Below are 20,804 nucleotides of genomic sequence, written 5' to 3'. Positions count from 1 at the left end.
CATTGAAGGAGAGTCGACACTTGAGATAGGTTGGTCGGGTCTTGTGGAGTGCCTTGTGTGCGTGGATCAGGAGCTTGAAGGAGATTCTCCTGTCGACGGGGAGCCAGTGCAGGTTCCTTAGGTGGGGGTGATGTGGTTGCGGCGCGGGATGTCGAGAATCAGGTGTGCAGAGGCGTTCTGGATTCTCTGCAGTCTGTTGATGAGCTTGGACGAGGCTCGGGCGTGGAGGGCATTTCCGTAGTCGAGTCTGCTGCTGACTAGGGCCTGGGTGACTGTTTTCCTCGTGTTTGTCAGGATCCATCTGTTGATCTTGCGGAGCATGCGGAGGGTGTTGAAGCAGGTGGAGGAGACTGCGTTGACTTGTTTGGTCATGGTGAGTTTTGAGTCGAGGATGATTCCCAGGTTGCGTGCGTGGTCGGTGGGGGCCGGGGGGGTCCCCAGTGATACGGGCCACCATGAGTCATTCCATGCTGAGGGGTTGGACCCGAGGATGAGGATCTCCATTGTGTCTGAGTTCAGCTTAAGTTGGCTTTCCTTCATCCAGTCTGCGATTGCCTTCATTCCCTGGTGGAGGTTGGATTTGGCGGTATGGGGGTCCTTGGTGAGGGAGAGGATCAGCTGCGTGTTGTTGGCGTAGGAGATTATGTTGAGGTCGTGATGTCGGGCGATGCGTGCTAGTGGTGCCATGTAGACGTTAAACAGCGTCGGGCTGAGGGAAGATCCTTGAGGGACGCCGCAGATGATCATGGAGGCCTCGGACCGGAATGGAGGGAGGCGGACTCTCTGAGTTCTGCCGGAGAGGAAGGAGGTGGTCCAGTCCAAGGCCTTCTCCCGGATACCTGTATCTTGGAGTCTTGTGCGTAGTGTGCGGTGGCAGACGGTGTCGAAGGCGGCAGAGAGATCCAGGAGGATGGGGGCCGCCGTCTCGCTGTTGTCTAGAAGGATCCTGATGTCGTCTGTGGCGGCGATGAGGTCGGTCTCGGTGCTGTGGTTGCTGCGGAAGCCTGATTGGGAGGGGTCCAGGATGTTGTTGTCTTCGAGGTGACGGGTGAACTGGGTGTAAACTATCTTCCCGATGACCTTTGCTGGGAACGGAACCAGGAAGATGGGTCGGAAGTTCTTGAGGTCGCTCGGATCTGCCTTGGGTTTCTTCAGTAGGGCGTTGATCCTTCCAGTTCTCAGGGAAGGTGGCAGTCTCGAAGGCGAGGTTGATGATTTTGTGCAGGTGGGGTGCGATGGAATTGCTGGCTTTGCTGAAGATGTGGTGTGGGAGAGGGTCGGACGGGGATCCGGAGTGGATTGTGCCCATGGTCTTGATCGTGTCCTCGATGCTCACATTGGCCCAGGTTGTCAGGGTGTCGTGGGCGGTGGGGTGCGGTGGTCCGGTGCGGCGAGGTCTGCAGGGGTCGTCCGGGGTTTGAAACTGTCATGGATGTTGGTGATTTTCCGGTGAAAGAAGGTGGCGAGGGAGTCGCACAGGGCTTGCGATGGTGGGATATCGTTGGCGCTGGAGCTGGGGTTGGAGAGTTCCTTCACGATGGTGAAGAGCTCCTTGATGTTGTGTGCGTTGTTGTCAAGGCGGTTTGTGAAGGAGGTCCTTTTGGCGGTCCTGATGAGGTGGTGGTAGTTGCGGATGGCGTCTTTGTGGGCAGTGCGGCTGTCTGGCGTCTTGTCGCTGTGCCATATGTTCTCCAATTTCCGGCAGGTGCGCTTTGAGTCGAGGTGAACCAGCTGGCTCTTTTGCTGGTGTCTCTGTTGGTGGGTTTTTTCAGCGGGGCTACTGTGTTGGCACAGTTGTCCATCCAGCGTTCGAGGGTGAGTGCACCCTCATCAGGGTTGGTGAGGTTAGTCAGGTTAGTCGGAGGGTTGAGTGCGAGGCTTGTCTGTAGTTGTTCTTCAGTGACTTTGCCCCAGCAGCGGCGGGGGGTCTGTAGGGTGCGGTGATGTGTGAGGGGTTTTCAGAAGGAGAAGTGGATGCAGTGGTGGTCTGTCCAGGGGAGTTCGGAGGCGTGGCTGAAGGTGACATGGGGGCTAGAGGAGAAGATGGCATCTAGCGTGTGGCCGGCGATGTGGGTCGGCGTCGTGACGAGCTGTTTCAGTCTGAGGTTGGCGAGGTTGGCGATCAGGGTGGAGGAGTTGTTGTCATTGATGTTCTCCAGATGATAGTTCAGGTCTCCGAGCAGGATGTAGTCGGTGGAGGTCAGTGCGTGCGTGCTGATGAGGTCGGCGATGGAGTCGCAGATTTGAGGCATGGGTACCTCTTAGGATGGTCTTGGGGTCCGTGTGGATCTGGAAGTGCATGTGTTCGGCGGTGCTGAGGGTGTCGTTGGTGTTTGTTGAGACCCTGATGGTGTTTTTGTGGATGATGGCGATTCCTCCACCGGCCCTGTTGGTGCTGTCTCTCCGGGTTATCTTGTACCCGTCTGGGATGGCTATGGCGATGTCTGGGGAGGAGGCTTAGTTCATCCAGGTCTCGTCAGAAAGGCGACGTCCGGTGATGCGGTGTCGAGTAGGTCCCAGAGTTCGACGGTGTGTTTGTGTGCGGAGCGGGTGTTGATCAGGATGCATCTTAGCTGATTGGGTTCCGTCGTGGCAGGTGTCTCGGCACTTTCGAGGCAGGAGAAGCTGCAGTTCAGGCAGGTGGAGGGACTGTGGGTGCGCTTCGGGATGGCCTTGCAGCAGGTGTGGGCCTTCCTGGGTTGAGAGTGACGAGGGTGTGGTGTCGTAGCGGCGGCGGTCTTCGTGGCTGCTGCGGGGGGCAGGGGTTCTGGCATTGGGCGCGGTCCAGGCACGGATGGGCGCAGACGGGCTTGCCTTAGGAGCGCCTAGGGCGTGCCAGCGGCGCGCCCACTGCGCAGCGGCTGCCATATATGGGGTGGTGGGGAGGGAGGAGCAGCTGGGAGGCGGGAGGCGAGGGTCGGGTGGAGCGAATGGGCGCGGAGGGGCGGGTCCGCAGGGGAAGCAGCGGCGGGGACGGGGGAAATGAGAACGGCACGGGGCACAGACTCGAGAAGGGGGCACAGAAGTTCAAAAAAGCACAAGGGGTGCAAAATCAAGGGGCACAGAAGTCACAGAAGGCACAGTAGTCAGGCACAGAAGTCAGTCTGTACAGAATAGAAAGGGGGCACAGAGGTTGGCGAGGGGTACAGAAATCAAAAGGGGGCACGGAAGCAAAGCGGCGAGCGGGGGGCAGGGGGGCACAGAAGAGGAGCGGGCAGACAGTTACAGGCACACAAGCAACAGGCAACAAGTGTATGCAAATCTAAGGCCACCACTGGCCACCAGGGATGAGGCGCAGGTGGAGGCCTGTGGGTGGTGGAGGGCCTCGATATCACCGGCGGCAGCAGAGACAGCGGGGGTGCAGTCGGAGCTGCAGCAGGGGGGAGCAACCTACCAGGGAAGGTCAAGGGTCGAATTACTTTCCCCGCTTGATGGAAAAGCCAGTCGAGTGGTACAAGCAGGTTGATCGGTTTGTCAAGATCTCGAAAGTGTTGTGGATTGACCTGAACACATTGTTTGATATTGTGGTTCCGAGTGATTTGTGGTCAGCATGTAAAATCGCTGTTGAATGGCCAACTTCGGAGCCTGACAGGGATCCCATTTCGAATGGTCCGTAGTCATGAAGAAGTTCGAACAAGTGATTACGTGGCTGAAGTCAAAAATTTCACCTCAGGACATTGATTGGGTCAAGATAGATCGGACAGTGCAGGAACCAAAAGACAGTGCACGAGTTTTATGAAAGACTCTTGCAGGCTTTTAAGCAGTACAGTGGATTAGATCTCTTGGATACAAAAGACATGAGACAGTTTGGTTCGAAGTTTGTGTTGGGATTGAGGCCAGAGGTTAGTCTCATGATACAGCAACATTTGATTTGTTGGCAGAATAAGCCAGTGGATGAGATTTTGCGGTATGCCGGGTACTGTAGTGATGAGATAGAATCGAAGCACAGGAAGTTGAAGGACAAATTGATGCTCGTTCAAATGCATACGGCTCAGGGACAGCCTAACGGAGGGACGTTAGGAAGGAAGCAGGGAAATAACCAAGGAGGAAATCAGAATGTCCAAGGTCAGGGAAGACCAAAGTCAGTTGATCCCAGGACAGGGATGGATATGGCGACATTGAAAAAGACCACTGCGTGTCATCTTTGTCACCAGGTCGGACACTGGAAATGCAAGTGTCCCTTGAATCCGATGAATCAGGTGCAGCAAGAAGTAGAGATAGTTCAGGTACCTGTACCAGAGGTAGTGCCCACAATGACTAGACCTAGGATGGTGAAAGGGGGGACTAGTAGTCCACAGGTGCAAGTTCCTCAGCCACCTAGAGTTCAAAGTGTTCAGCAGGGTGTTCGAACTTATCAACAGATGCCCCTGTTCAAAGGGTGTGAGGAGTTCGGTCCAGATCCGTTGACATGACGGTGCCTGAGAGGGAAGGAAGACTGCACGCTTGGAGCAGTCTTGGAGGTAGACCAGAGGGGACCATTTGTAGAAGCAGATATTGATGGTCATCCTACCACCTTTTTGGTTGATACTGGTGCTACCCGGTCTACTGTGAGATCAGCAGTAGTTCCTAACCTACCCCTCTCGGGACAATCGATCCAAGTCGTTGGCGTAGCAAATAAGAAATTGACTAGCTCATTGACAGAGCCAATTCCTGTGAATATAGGAACATTCCGAGATCGACACCAGTTTGTGGTGTGCGACTCGAGTCCAGTTTGCCTGTTAGGAAGAGATCTGTTGTGCAAGCTGAATTGTACCATTTATTGCACACTGAAGGGAGTCGAAGTGCAGACAAAGGATGATGATGCGACCTTTAAGGTTGCAAATCAGCGCGTGTGTATAGAAATGTACCCGGCGCTGACAGTGGAGGAGCTCCCATTTGATTTGAGAGATTCTGTGTCAATTGATGTGTGGGACCTCAGTGGAGAAGAGATCGGACTGGTCAAAGGAGTAGAGCCAGTAAGGATTCAGGTCAAGCCGAATGTAGAATTTCCCAGGACGCCCCAGTACAACTTGTCACCTGAGACTATTGCAGGGATCAAACCTGTAATTGAGTCTATGATTAAGCAGGGAATTCTGAAAGAGATCATGGGTAGCCCATGTAATTCACCTATCATGGGACTACAGAAACCAAGTGGGAAATTCAGGATTGTGCAGGACCTGCGAAAGGTCAATGAGATAGTTGTTCCATGTTGTCCGGTGGTACCAAATCCATCTGTGATCCTGTTCCAAATTCCATGTGAAGCTGAGTGGTTTACAGTGTTTGATCTATGTCAAGCATTCTTCTCGATACCACTCCATGAGGAAAGCCAATTTATTTTTGCTTTCTGGCTGGAGGACCGTGTGTTAACGTGGTGTCGTATCCCACAGGGGTACACAGAGAGTCCATCGATCTTTAATCAAATTTTGAAGAAGAATCTTGAAAGTCTTGTGTTGCCGCAGAACTCCGTTCTGGTGCAATACATTGACGACTTGCTCGTTGCTTCAGAAACTGAAGACGCTTGAAGAATTGATACCATTGCTTTACTGGATCACTTGGCAGAGAATGGACACAAGGTGTCCCCGAACAAACTGCAGTACTGTTTGAGTGAAGTACAGTATTTGGGTCACAGAATTGAGAAGGGCAGGAGAAAGGTGTCACCAGATCGCATTGAGGCTATTATGAACATGCCTGTGCCCACCACTCAGAGAGAAGTCAGAATGTTCTTGGGGATGGTTGGCTATTGTCGCCAATAGATTCCCAATTTCTCCTTTGAAGCGAAGCCTTTGCAACAGCTGACGCACAAGGATGTGAGTGATCCGGTACTATGGGACGACGACTGTTTGATGTGAGGCTGAGAGAAGCCTTGTGTCGCGCTCCAGCTTTGGGAATGCCCGATTACAACAAGGCATTCACATTGTTCTGTTGCGAGAGAGAAGGTTGTGCATTGTCAGTTCTGACTCAGAATCATGGAGGTGTCCGTAGACCAGTTGCCTACTTTTTAGCTACTTTAGATCCAGTAGCTTCTGTGTTGCCCGGATGTCTTAAATCCGTTGCTGCAACAGGTGTCAGTATTGAAAAATGTGAGAGAATTGTGATGGGACACCCACTCACAGTTTATGTGCCACATTCTGTTGAACTGTTGATGACAAGGACTAAAACCCAGGACCTCATGAACAACAGGTTGACGCGTTATGAGCAAGTTATACTTGCTGCAGAAAATGTGACTTTAAAGTGGTGTTCTGTTTTAAATCCGGCAACATTGATGCCTATTCCAAATGCAGATGGTGAAGATTGTGAGGATCATGATTGTCTCGATGTGACTGAACTATGCACCAAACCGAGACCAGACATTGTTGATGAACCGCTCACTGACCCTGATGAAATTTTCTTTGTGGACGGTTCATGTCTAAGAGACGATGTTGGTCGATTGAGAGCAGCGTTTGCTGTATGTACCATTACAGGAGTGGTTGAAGCTGTTTGTTTAGAAGGAGTACACTCCGCACAGGTAGCTGAAATCATTGCCTTGACCCGTGCCTGTTTGGCTGCTGATCAGATTCGGATAACGATATACAACGATAGTCAGTACAGGTTTGGTGTTGTTCATGATTTCGGACAGTTATGGTCACAGAGAGGGTTCATGACATCTTCAGGTTCTCCCATCAGAAATGGGGAATATGTGAGACAGTTGTTGGAAGCATTACAATGTCCGAAAGAGATTGCAGTTGTCAAATGTTCGGCCCACGGTAAGGGAAATGACTTTGTGTCTTTAGGGAATAACTATGCCGATGAATTTGCCCGGTTCTGTGCAGAACAAGGATGTATATTTACTGTAGGGTACACTGGAGAAAGTCAAGAAAGAACCGATCTCAGCATGATGTTAGCCATGGCCGATACATGGGAGGAATTAAAACGCTTGCAGGATGAAGTTTCTGACCAAGAACGGCATGGCTGGATAAGATTGGGGTGTGAGAAGGGAGATGTGGATGTGTGGGTCTCGAGAGATGGACGAGCTGTATTACCAGAATGTCTGTTGAACCCAATGGCAATATTGATACATGGTGCAGTACATCTAGGCAGAGATGCAATGGTGCGAGTGTTCAGACAGACATGGTACAATCCAAAGTTTTGTGCAGTTGTTGAAGCTGTGTGTCAGAGGTGTGTTACATGTCAGCAGATGAATGCAGGAAAAAGAACTGCTGTAACTTTGAGTCACAATGGGAGGTCAGGAGGGCCTTTCAATAGGATGCAGTTGGACTTTATCGAGATGCCGAAGTGTAATGGGTTGAGGTACATCTTAGTTGTGGTATGTGTGACCCAACACGTAGGTGTGACACACTCACTGTAGCTAAGCTGCTGCTGAGGGAACTTATCCCTAGGGTTGGTTTTCCGACCTCTTTGGAGTCGGACAGAGGGACACACTTTCATAGTGAGATCATGAAGTTGCTCTGTGCTGCTTTGAATGTGGATCAGAGATTGCATTGCAGTTATCGACCAGAGGCTTCTGGGATTGTGGAACAAGTTAATGGGACTTTGAAAGCGCGGATGGCGAAAGTGTATTCTTCGACATCCCTGAAATGGCCCTTGGTCCTCATGAGCCTTCGTAGTGTTCCCGATAGGAGAACGGGGTTGTCACCACATGAGATCCTAATGGGGAGGGCGATGCGGTTACCAGCGATACCTGCTACTGCTTTGATTAACATCACTGATGACTTGATTCTCGACTACTGTAAGGGACTGGCTGACGTAGTCCGTTCTGTGTCCCAGCAGGTGCAAGCAGCAACTGTTCCAGCTGCAAGTGACCTGTGCCATGACTTGTGCCCGGGAGACTGGGTGCTTGTGCGTAAACACGTGAGGAAGAGTTGCCTGGATGTTCGTTGGCGTGGTCCGTACCAGGTAATACTGGTCACGAACACGGCAGTGAAGTGTGGGGGACTGCCGAACTGGGTGCATGCCTCCCATACCCATAGAGTTCCAGCACCCTTGGAAGATATAGCCCCTCTCGTAAATGAAAACCCAGCTGAGGTGGCAGGGCCATCTGAGAGGGCAAGCCAAGCTGTGAGGGTTGCTGACGCAGTTGGTTGTGCACTAGATCGGGCTGAAAGGGGTTGTGCAAATCGAAGCCCCGAATTTGACTCAGACGGAGAAAGTGTTGCTGTGGGCGGAGTAGAGTAAAATTCTGCTGAAGAAGGAAGTAGTACACAGGGTACCCAAAGGGAGAGCAGAAGTGCCACAGAAGCAGAAAGAGTTTGGCCCGTGAATCAGAGACGGCTGAACTTGAGATTGGCACCTGAAAGAGATCTTGCACCAGTTTCTGAAACATCTGAATCTGAACAACGTGACGAAGAGCAAGCTCAAAGCAGTCTGAGAAGATCTAGGAGAACCAGAGTACTGTGTCAAAGGTACGCCTCACCAGAGTGGGCATACGCTGTGACTGATGCCAGGAGTACTGAGCATGGGGAGGCTGAGATCCTTGACACTGGTCAGAGATTCCTCGAATCTGAAAATAGACGTGTTGCTGTTGGTTCCAGGGATGGAGATTGAAGGAATACTGACTCTCAATATTCCGAATCCACCACTTCTGAGCAAGATCCGTGAACTGATTCTGGAGACACTGGTTTTTCCAACTTCTGGTATCGTACCACCACATCAAGAGTTAGTGGTGCTTCGTCTTGAACTTTTGCAAAGTGTTTTAGAGATTTTGGGAGCTGATCTTATTCTGGACTAAAAGGGCGCCCGATTCACAGAACTAACTTAAGACAAAATCCTAAACTTACTACCATTTTGGTATTCACAGAAGGCACTTACTCATTTTGGTATTCACAGAAGACACTTACTCACTTCGGTATTCACAGAAGTTAGGAGTCCTAACTTTAGGACTCCTAAATGCCTTCTGTGAATACCGAAAGTCTTAAAATTAGGATTTTTCTCAGTTTAGGAGTCCTAAAGTTAGGACTCCTAACTTTACTACCACTAAACTGAGAAAAATCCTAATTTTAAGGCTTTCGGTATTCACAGAAGGCATTTAGGAGTCCTAAAGTTAGGAGTCCTAACTTTACTACTACTAAATTGAGAAAAAGCCTAATTTTAAGACTTTCGGTACTCACAGAAGGCATTTAGGAGTCCTAAAGTTAGGAGTCCTAACTATACTACTACTAAACTGCGAAAAATCCTAATTTTAAGACTTTCGGTATTCACAGAAGGCATTTAGGAGTCCTAAAGTTAGGACTCCTAACTTCTGTGAATACCGAAATGAGTAAGTTCCTTCTGTGAATCCCAAAATGAGTAAGTGCCTTCTGTGAATACCAAAATGGTAGTAAGTTTAGGATTTTGTCTTAAGTTAGTTCTGTGAATCGGGCCCAAAGAGAAGATAACCTAGGCCCGAGTGGAAGAAGAATGCATTTAGGGACTTTCCGTCAAGACGACGAAAAAGGGCTAGGGAGGTCTTTTGTGGACTGTGTAAATAAGGAACTGAAAATTGCAAGGGGATTTCCAGCTTTTGAAGTGTCATTTGAACTGGTTGACAAGCAATATCTGGAGGAGAAAAGAGACTCTTAACTGTTGCTGTCAAGACAAGAACTTTGAGACTCTTGTAAAGATGGCAGATCCTGGAAATACTCACCGTAGGGCTAAATTAGTGATAGGTACACTTATAGGGTTGGTGATAGTTTCTATAGTCATAATAGTTATAGCCTCATATATCGTTTCTCATGAGCAGGAGGGGGAGGCACAGGGAGCACCTACACCTACCACTTCTAGCCAAAAGGAGGTCACTATAGGAGCTAAAAGAGTTTTACTAATCGAAGAGAATCGTAGATTTCACATAGATATATCTAGAAGTGATTTTAAGCTTAATGCTTATGCAAAGCTGTTGTATGAGTATGTTGATGCGATGGATGCGAAGGACTGCTATGTGTGCATGCAGTTACCTTCTTCAGTAGACAAGGGTATTAGATACCATCACCTTCCACTGACGTATGGAATTTCTTGTAGCCTGTTGCTTAGCATCTTCTACGAGAGTGGTCAGTTTGAGTATTTATTTTCCAATTACGATGCAGTACTTCCTGAAGTTCCAGCTTACAAGCATTTGAATAAATACGATTATTACAAGTCAGAGGACAGACTTCGGAAGTATTTCATACCGTCTTTGGAACTGGATACGGCTTATGCTCACCGACATAACTTGACATGTTCATTGTCAGATACAGAGAAGAAGTTTTTAGGTCAAGTAGAAGATAGATATAGAAAACTAACACAGACACGAAATACAGGAGATAGTCCAGTAGACTGGACTGATGAGGAGAGATTACACAGATCTAAGGGGAGTTATGACCCCATAGAATTGGCTCAAAAGGGGAAGTTGTGTGTGAGACGTCCTCAGAGCTATTATGAAAAGATTTCGGTAGCACAAAGTACGTGTGATCATGTCTTCACGATGGAAGACTCAGCTAAGAACTTTTTGCAAGGCTCGGTGCAAGTGATTCCAACTGTGTATTATGTGTGCGGAAGGAATGCCTATGTGAGGTTGCCTGTAAATTGGTACGGTACATGTTACTTGGCCATTATTCTCCTGAAAATCTATCATGTAGAAGATTTGGAGCTTTTGGAGACTGGACATCATTCTAAAGTACGGAGAGCTGCGAGTGCGGGAGCAGTGATTGGTGATGGTTTTGGAGCAATGATACCGAGTTTGGGTGTGGTTTTGAATGAAGTGAAGATCAGAAGGCTGCCGACTGTGGTTGATGAGTTGTCGATGAATACAGCAAGGTCTTTGATATTGGTGGATGGAGAGATGTTATCGATAAGGACGATGGTTTTACAGAATCGCCTTGCTTTAGACGTATTATTGGCAAAAGAGGGAGGAGTCTGGAGATTATTGAAAGTTCAGAAATATTGCAGGTATATTCCAGACAACACCAAGGATCTGGAGAAAGATAAAGACAACATTACCACGATTCATCAAGAGATTGAGGATTTGACTGAAGAAGGTGTGTGGGAAAAGATTGGTAAGGGATTTGGTCGCGTGGGAAGTTGGTTTGCGAATTTGGGAAAGGGGTTACTTGGATTTGTGCTAAAGCCCCTTATCATTGTTGTGGTTTGTGTGATCTGCTTGTGGGGTACATCAGAGCTTACAAGTGGTACAGAGGAAACAGAATTGAAAGAGCTCTCAGAGCGAGTGAAATGCGAATGGCTAGACTTCAGGACAGTCAATATCAGAATATCAAGAATATGGAGAGGTTCCGACGGGGGAGGATGGCAACTAGTACTGTTTAGGTCGGTTCTTTCTCCAAGGGAGTTAATTGTGTGATGGTGTGATGACATTTGTCATCAAAGGGGGGAACTGATAGAGCATCACGTTATCCCGAAATTTGTAGGGGTGCATTATATTCACTGTTAGTTAGCACCCACATATTATTGGATGTAGTTTAAGTTTGCCATAGAAATGTATTATTAGAATCGTTTAACATAGGTGTGCTTAGAAATGTAATCATGCTCTTCATGAAAATTAATGTTGCAGATCATTGCGAATGCATTCTAGTAAACGCATAATGTTTGATTCTCACGTAGTGCAATGTGTTAGTTTAAACGTGCTCCATGTTAAAGTTGCACATGTAGTTTGCTTATTCACGTGTATAAGAGTGATGAAATTAATGCTTAGAATGCGAATTAGAAGTGTTTAACAGTGTAAAGGCCTGATCGCATATACATTTAAAGAGAAAGGCCTGTTCATTTTCTTACGTTAGCTAAACGTTGTAGGCCGAAAATGATTTCCCTTGGTAAAGGATTCTTTGGGTTGCAGGATGATGGAAAATCTTAGAGAGTGAAAATGTTCTCATTCCCATGTTTCTGTTGCAGGTGCAAGGACATTTAGCTCGTTAGTGAGACTAGGTCTTTGTTTTAGGAGTTAGTATGGTACGAGAAGGCAACAGGGGAGTACGTTGGAATGTGAGGATGATACTTTCAGCGGAGAAGGTGCCTGGGACCCAAGGTCAAGCTAACCGTCATTGGATGAGAGACAAGTTTCACTGGAAAAATACTGGAAGAAGACCTGGCTGAAGAGGTGTTCCGAAGGGCGTGATCTACGTTTTTGGGATTTTGTATTAGGGACAGTGCCCCGAGCGTTGAGCAGTTGAGGCATAGATGGGAAGCTAGAAGGAGCATCTTAGATCGAGCTCTGACTAAGGGAATGTACTTCTTAGGAAGTCTTCACTTCTGACACCTTTTTATTCACTTGCTTCGGAAGGGAAATGCTAAGTAGCGATGTCACCTTAGAGATAGAGTAGGGAATGACTAACTGATTTTCTTTTAGGCTAATGGATTCAGATGTAGAGATTGGATTAATCATAGTTTTGTTAATGCTTTTAGAACTAATTATCCTTTTTATTCTGAGTCGTATCAGACTTTTACGTAGAATTGCTTTTGTATTAGTGCCCATTTATTTTCTTCACCTGGTATTGAGGTGTTTGTATGTGCATTTATTCCTGGTTGTAATAAAATCCTAAAATCTAGATTCGGAGTCAGTGGTCCTTTGGGAATGAGAATTGATCTGACTAGTTATGTATTGAGATTTGAATTTTCTCCCCTCCACACTATTTAGCAGATAAAAAGATCCTGGCGACCCAAGAGGATTCTTGGTGATAATCAGGTAGGCAAGAATCCGGTCCTATCAGTATCATGCTCTCTCCCTCAAGCTGCTTCTAAACTCCAACACTCCCATCTCGCTTTTTCCATATTGTCCCCCCCTCCCACACATCAATAATTCCTCATTCTAAGTCTTACAGTCAGTGCTGCCACCTGTTACTTTAGTCCCGTCAGTAATTCCTCATTCTTTGTCCTCTAGACAGTGCTGCAGCTGCAACTCTGGTGACATTGGTAAATCCTCATTCTATATCCTATAAACAGTGCTGCAAGCTGCTACTCTGGTCCTATTGGTAATTCCTCATTCTAAGTCTTATAAACAGTAGTGCAAGCTGCTAATCTGATCCCATTAGTGATTCCTCATTATTACCCCTCTAGACAGTGCTGCAGCAGCTTCTCTGGTCCCGTCGGTTACTCCTCCATTCTAAGTCCTTTAGGCAGTGCTGCAGCTGTGTCCCTGTTTCCAGTGGTAATTCCCAATTCTAAGTCATCTAGGCAGTGCTGCTAGCTGCTACTCTGGTACTGTCATTAATTTCTCATTCTAAGTCTACAATACAGTGCTCCTAGCTGCTACTCGTGTCTCGTCGGAAATTCAGCAGTCTAGGTCCTCGAGACAGTACTGTTAGCTGCTACTCTGGTCCATTAGTAATTCCTCATTAGACGTCCTCTACACAATACTGCAAAATGCTACTCTAGTCCAATTAGTAATTCCTCAATCTTAGTCCTCTACACAGTGCTGCAAAATGCTACCATGGCCCCATTGGTAATTCCTCATTCTAAGTCCTCTAAACAGTACTACAAGCTGCTACTCTGGTCCCATTGGTAATTCATCATTATCCTGTTGCGTGCGCGCGTCGGCCAACGGCCGTCGCGAGCACTACCTCGGTAGTGTTGCGCACGTCCGTTGGCCGACGTGGCCCACTCAATAAAACTACTGCACCGTGGTGGAATTTGCACCGCGGTTAAGGAGTTATTACTCCTCTACACAGTGATACAGCTGTTTCTCTGATCCCATCGGTAACTCCTCTGTTCTGAGTACTCTAGGCAGTGCTGCAGCTGTGTCTCTGTTCCCAGCAGTAATTCCCCATTTATAGTCAATAAACATTACTGCAGCTGCGTCTCTGTACATATATTCACAACACTCCAAAAAAAAAAAAATAGGTAAAAGACATTCTCATTTGCAACGGCAATGGCTCTAACTTGAAAAATGCGAGACCGTTTGCATTGCAAATGCTTGTTAATTTATACGTTAACTGGCAGACTCTGCCCCTCTCTGCTGTCACCCTTTGACCGCCAATTCATGGACGCCCCGGAGCACATTTTTCCGTTTCAGACTCTGGTAGCGTATGCTTTCTAGTCCACTTTATGTGAATGGCGTTTCATCCGGCTCCGTTTTGCCTCCCGGCTCGTGCAGATATGAAAGGAAACAGTTTCGTCGACAACCGTTGAAATGATGAGGTGCGATGGGCACCGGCGCCCTGAGGCGGTTCAGTGCGCGAGAGCGCGAGCTGCAGTCACGCTCCATCAGCAGCGTCCTCTCGGCGTGTCAGAGTTCGCTACTGTCCAGCCGTTGCTACCTTCATGCTGCAGCGTGGCGGCGTACTGATGACAGGACCAACGATTGATGTGGCACGAGAGTTTACAAGCGTCATCTGGAAGTCTTTTAGAATGAAATTAAACTTGTCAGGCGATGAAATGATCACGTTATCGCGGCAGGAATATTAACTGCAAACAGTAATTCCGATGGATAACCTGCCAAATAATTCATTAGCCGTGGGCTGGAGAGCAGTAACTTACATGCATTATTGGAGTATGGGGTGGAGTGGATGGGAGTGAATGGGTGGCAGTCTGTCATACATGCTGCAGACGAGGAATGCGCCACTTTGTGTTTCTACCCACAGATTCTGAACATGAAGGGCACAAAAAAACACTTTTAAGATCTTTTGACTGACTGTCCATTTATTAGGTCTCGCCTGGCGAAAAGCAGTGCATGCGTTGCAATCGTCAGAGAGACCTTTTGGAATCAATTCTCCCCAATGCTTGCATGCACGCTCCTGCATGGACAAAGATGGCTGCTCTCGCCATCTGTCCAATGCAGACAGCATGCGCGTGTCCCTACGGACTGTGGACAGTCCGACGCCATCTTGTCTAAATAGCGCGTGCACCATGCTGCCGCGCTCACTCCTCCTGCTTCCCCCCACCCACTCCCACCGCGACGACACACGGGTCCACAGAGAGAAAGCATAATGCAAGGCTTGCGTGAACATGACATGACTTCACGTGCATCTTTAAAGCGCAGGTTCACCCGGAAGGGATCTTGGTGCTGTATAACAGAGGTTTCGTTTTTCCCAAACCAATGGGATGAGTTTTTAATGGAGGAGATGGAGGCGGTGCATGCGGGAGAGTGGAAAGGTGGCGCTGAAGAGGTAAGAAATGACGAGAGAGACATACAGAAGGAGGACTTCAGACTAATGTGGGGACAACAAGGGGCATCAGAGTCCAGGAGAGAGAGTGCAGGGGACGGTGGCTGAAAGGAGGCGCGAGAGAGACAGGTGCTCCGAAGACCACACCCCTGCCACAGTCCGCGGAAATGTTTAATTCGGTCTCAGGTATTCACAACTGAAACAGTTTCACCACATTCACAACAAAATCATTGTTTTTACTAATTTCACACTGCTGATAAGCACTGGCAAAAACAAGAAGCCTGGCTTGTTTTTGGCGTACAGCCGTTGCGCAGCATGTACGGATGCAATAATAGAAATGTTGATAAAAGGCACCGAACACAGGCCGGGTGCCATGCTGTGAAGCCCAGGGAACTAGTGCACATGTTTCAAGCCATGCCCACAATTACATAGGCCGCCCCTCGTGGGAAAGGTTCCGACTCACGCTTATTTGGCGACGGCCCTCTTCGAGCCTCTAACCTTTTTCACTCACTTTCAGCGCTAAAAAAACATTGCATAGCACTGAGAATGACACAAGGGGGAAGGTGTACCGCAGTAACGCAATTCAAGCACAAACCACCCTTTCCTCGGCCTCTTATTATCAATTTACCATAATCCCTCAATGACGTTACCTGCCCTCAAAGACGCTAATGGGTTATAAAATAAGCGTGTTGTTTATTTCTTTAAAAAATAAATAAAGTTGTTAATGGGGACAGATGCTGGTTAAAATAAGGAAATGGAAATTTACGTTTTCAGCTACATAAAGACCTCTTAAGTGAACACAAACCTACATCATGACCAGCGACAGTGGAATTAATTCAAACCAAATGGTGCAATGCATAAAGCAATGAGCAATAGACAATCGTGGTTTTAGGAAAGGCACTTTTTGAAATGAATTGCATTTGTGCGGCAAATTATGCGGTATTAGTGTCTAGCTATTTGTTTATTTGAACTACACACAAGACAAAAGGTTCTTGTCGGAAAAAAACTAGACTCATTCAGCAAATCTTACTATTGTAATTTCTCCAACAAGTAATAGATTTGTCTCACGGTGAAGTCCACTGTCCTCTTCTACAACCCAAACAAAAACAGTTTGTAAATCCACAATAATGCCTTCTGCACCAAAAATGTCTGGCCATACACAGTTCCTAATATATGCGCATGCCCTCTAATTCGGCAGAGCCCTGTTACGTTTGAATAATGGTCTACATTGTCAAGATGACTAGGATCCCTCTACATGCCTCTGGAAACCCTATTTCTATTAAGAGACAGTTGCACCGAAAAGTTTGGTACATCTCATAAATGACTCGTCTCACAAGCTGGCTGTTAATGCATCAAACTATAAACAGATGCAACATGTTTGGAGTCTTCTAAACAGAGTGCATCCTGAATTGACTTACTTTAAGAACGAGGTCTATGATGTAAACATAAGTTTGAGTGAACAATGAAACAAATTATTTTGATGGCATTTAAGTAAGTATGTAAGTGTTCAGTTTCATGTAGCAGACTAAAGCCCTTTCACAAATCAATCAGTTGGGAACGTCACACCCTCTGCACAAAAATATCACCTCTTCAAACGCTGGAATACAGCACTCATCAACTGAAAGGTGGCATACGTACGTTTTCAATGTGCCAGGCTAGTGTACAGCATTTTAGGAAGTTTGGATCAGTTTGAGTTAGAAATTATTTTGTTAAAATCTGCAGGAGATGGTGGTTTATACATCAAGCATGGAAAATCCAAGGCAGAAGAAGTCAATAATTCAGGTGTTTCTCATCACAGTGCACTACAGAACCCAACGTAAATGGATTCCGAAACACTACCTAAGCTCACCCTCCACTTATTGCAGCATATTGAATGTCACATTGTTTGCATATGATATTTGTATAGCACAAACCTAAGCAAAAATGCAGCGGAGCACTGTACAGGTTTCCAAGGCAAAGATACAGTGAACATATGATTGAACACGTGGCTCTGGGAGCAGGAGGGGACTATAACTCGATAGCGATAGTGTTCTTTAAAGTGATGCGTCTTTAGCCCTAGGTTTTTCTTTTTTAGGTCCAGTCTAGGCAGTGCATGCGCTGTCTCTTTGAGACATGCTGTATCCACTCAGTGGACTTTCAGCCAGTCCATTGGCTTTTTAGCTCTCGCCTGGCGAAAAGCAGCGCATGAGCTGCTCTGGTCAGAGAGACCTTTTGGAATCAATTCTCCCCAACGCTTGCATGCACGCGCCTGCATGGACAAAGATGGCTGCTCTCGCCATCTGTCCAATGCAGACAGCATCCGCGTGTCCCTACGGACTGTGGACAGTCCGACGCCATCTTGTCTAAATAGCGTGTGCACCACGCTGCCGCGCTCACTCCCCCCGTTTCCCCCCACCCACTCCCACCGCGACGACACATGGCGTGTGTACGCATAACCTAACCATCACCTCCCTATCCTTAATACAACTAAGATTTCAGATGGAAACGCAGAACTATTTATTTGATGTTTTCAATGTATTTTGATTTCCCCTTCAAACTTTCTGAAATTGTATAGTTACCTAGCGTCTATGCTACAGTCTCATTTCTATTTCTATGCTATTTCGCTAGCATATAGTTGACACAATACATGTTTGAGTCTGATCTATCACGGCCATCATCCTACTGTGTCTAAGGTAATGGTCTTCGTCATCTTATGTGTTTTTTTGTTGTTGTTTTTGTTGCAGTTGTATATAGCGAACTCGACACAAGGTATTGGGGCGCTTTATATGAGCACCCGTTACGTTACACATTAATGTGTATAATAACGTAGTTAAACATTGGCCGTGTAATATCGCAAAAAGACCTTGGTTCTGTTTGCTTGAAATACATAGAATGAACCTGTACGTGTATAAAGACTGCTGTTCATTATAAAGGGAAGGTTCAGGATGTATGTATGCGGCAATACGCCCATCCCAAGATGGCGGTCCGTTTATCTTTCTAAAGTTCAAGTGAGGTGACTTGTAAGTGGGTGGCAACAGTGGGGCAAAGTTCAAGACCGTGATAGCCACGGATTGACTTGTAAGTGGGCGGCAACAGTGGGGTAAAGTTCGAGACAGGCAGCTGCAGAAAATGTCAATGGCCATGGCGCAGCTCATCCGGAGAAGTAAGTAGACGGGAAAGGAGTGTAAAGTGGGGAGTGTGTCCATGAGAAATAGCTGTTTTCCTTACAACCCATCAACTCAAGTCTCCGGCACCGATTACGCCCCCGAACTAAAGAGCATTATCAACTGTGTAAGCCCATGGGCAGCAGCCCATTTTTAACAGCCCAAACACCTAGTCACATAACCCTCCCCCCCTCCAATATCTTTCGGTAGTACGCATGCCATTCTATACGTTACTTTAATTGTGTCTCCTTATCTGTACCTCTCAACAAGTCTCCAAGCAGGCTAAAGGAGAGTAGTGTGAAGTCCATAAAATCAATTAAGCGGAATCTTTTTTTAGGTCTCGCCTGGCGAAAAGCAGCGCATGCGCTGCTCTCGTCAGAGAGACCTTTTTTAGGTCTTGCCTGGCGAAAAGCCGCGTATGCGCTGCTCTCATCAGAGAGACGTTTTGGAATCAATTCGCCTCAACGCTTGCATGCACCCACCTGCATGTACAAAGATGGCTGCTCTCGCCATCTGTCCAATGCAGACAGCATGCGGGTGTCCCTACGGACTGTGGACAGTCCGACGCCATCTTGTCTAAATAGCGCGTGCACCACGCTGCCGCGCTAACTCCCCCCGCTCCCCCCACCCACTCCCACCGCGACAACACACGGCGCGTGTACTCTGCCTGTGCAACCTAGATCTTGTTTGAAAAAGCTGTGTGTAATAGGGGCCTGAACATTTTCATGGGGAATAGCTAGGAATTAGTTCACAATAGCAAGGCAGCTTTCAAGTTTACTTCATCCCCTAGCGCAAATTCCATTTGCATGTATGAGAATGCCATAGAAGCAAGGAGAATGGCGACCATGCATTGATTGGGTCAGTGTGCATGCAAGGCCGCCCATACCTCTGTGAGCTGACCTCCTCATTATGAGATGGCAGCAACTTAATCTGCACACACGGAGGCATATCATGATGCCGCTTTCTTTGCCCTCGCAAAAGACGTCTGTGCGTCTTAACCACATACATTAACTCGAAATGTCTCCGAGGTAATGCATGTTTTGCTTACATCGGAGCTCAGAAAAACAGGGTAGGTACTGACTGTTTCAGATCTCTGCTATCGGATAAATCTGCATTAACTTGGAGATAATTTCAGGTCTGAGACAAACAGGCCACCGTTCACCTCCCCGGCTGGTGGCACATTCCCACCTTTAAGATCGAATTGGATGCTGGCCTCATGAAAGTAAGAGTACGTAACATGGGCTAATTGGATTTGCAGTAGGTCACAGTCAAATTCAAAGCACGTGTTCTAGATGGGAATGGAAGTCTCAGCTGCTACTGTCTGTTCCTTTAAGCCAGATGAGTGACCAGGATGGTTTAACACGCTGTTCCAGACAAAAGTTTCCACAGAGAGGCATTCTTTTGCAGGCTTTCAGTATGTTATTCGGTGGCGCAGCAAGGATACCATTTGCTCTAATGCAAGCACGATAAATGCCACCCATCCTCTGTTTTTAAAGAAAAAAATCCATCATTGGGGTTCACATGGCTCCCTCATATCCTGGTGCAAGTGTACCTGTTGTACTATTGGTAGATACTTCCCTGCAGGTATGCCACATTAACAGATACTTTTTGGTGATTTGTAGCGTTTTGCGTGACTATGTGACATTGGGTTACACTTTGAGCCAATTCAAATGCCCAAGGACTGTAGTATGAGTAACAAGACACAAGGTGAACCATGATATTAACAAAGTTGTACAATTCCATGATTTTGCGAAATACATCGATTTGGTATTCCATTACTCCTGGGTCAAACCAGGCAAATCTGAAAATCTAAATCAGGCTTTGCAAAAATATTCAAGCCACCTCTACACTGCAGGAAGCTGTGCTTAAAACTGGACTTTTAAGATATGGTTACGGCTATTGGCATTGTAAATGTAAAAGACAATGTAAATGACAATGCCTTTTATTTATGTTTTAAAAACAAAAACAACAAAAAAAGGCATTGTCATTTACAATGTCAATAGCTCAAACTCTCGTAATTGCGAGACCTATTGCACAGGGACAGTACACATAGAGCAGAGCTCTCAAGTGTCCCTAGTGCCTGCTTGAGTAACTCATCCCGCCCCTGATTTTATTTTGTTGCAATTTGGGACCTGAAGACCTTATTTTCTGATTGGATAAACAGGACTGCACATCCTAGAATTAACAGAAAAAAACCTGACCTGAATGTGTTACTCAAGCATTGAAATGGGAAACTCCAGTGCTCCGGTGCAGGTTTTCTATCACCCAATGCCATAAAAGAGCCCGAGTAGCCACTTTAAAGTATTCTCTGACTAACCTCCCCACTCCTTCCTTTTGATATCAGAAACCAGTGTCCTAAGCTAAGCAGCTCCATCTGTGTGGAGTAAGCAAGGTTCAGGGTGGCACGAGCCCCTGAGTGGAACAGGAGTGTCCTTCCTGGTCTAAGTGAAGGTAGGCTCAGATCCAGATGCCTCCATAACCAAAGCCCGCCTCCCAGATTTGGACTTACTTTGTATGTGTGCAGATGCCCCTGTCACTAACAGGAAAAATCAAGTGTAAAAAAAAAAGAAAATGTCGCCCTGCCATATTTATTTCAAAAATTATAGTGCAGGGGGCGTTAATA

The sequence above is a fragment of the Triturus cristatus genome, chromosome 6 (assembly GCF_964204655.1).
Source record: "Triturus cristatus chromosome 6, aTriCri1.1, whole genome shotgun sequence".
Classification (NCBI taxonomy): Eukaryota; Metazoa; Chordata; class Amphibia; order Caudata; family Salamandridae; genus Triturus; species Triturus cristatus.
The sequence above is the reverse complement of the archived record's forward strand: the minus strand, read 5'-3'. Positions refer to the sequence as shown.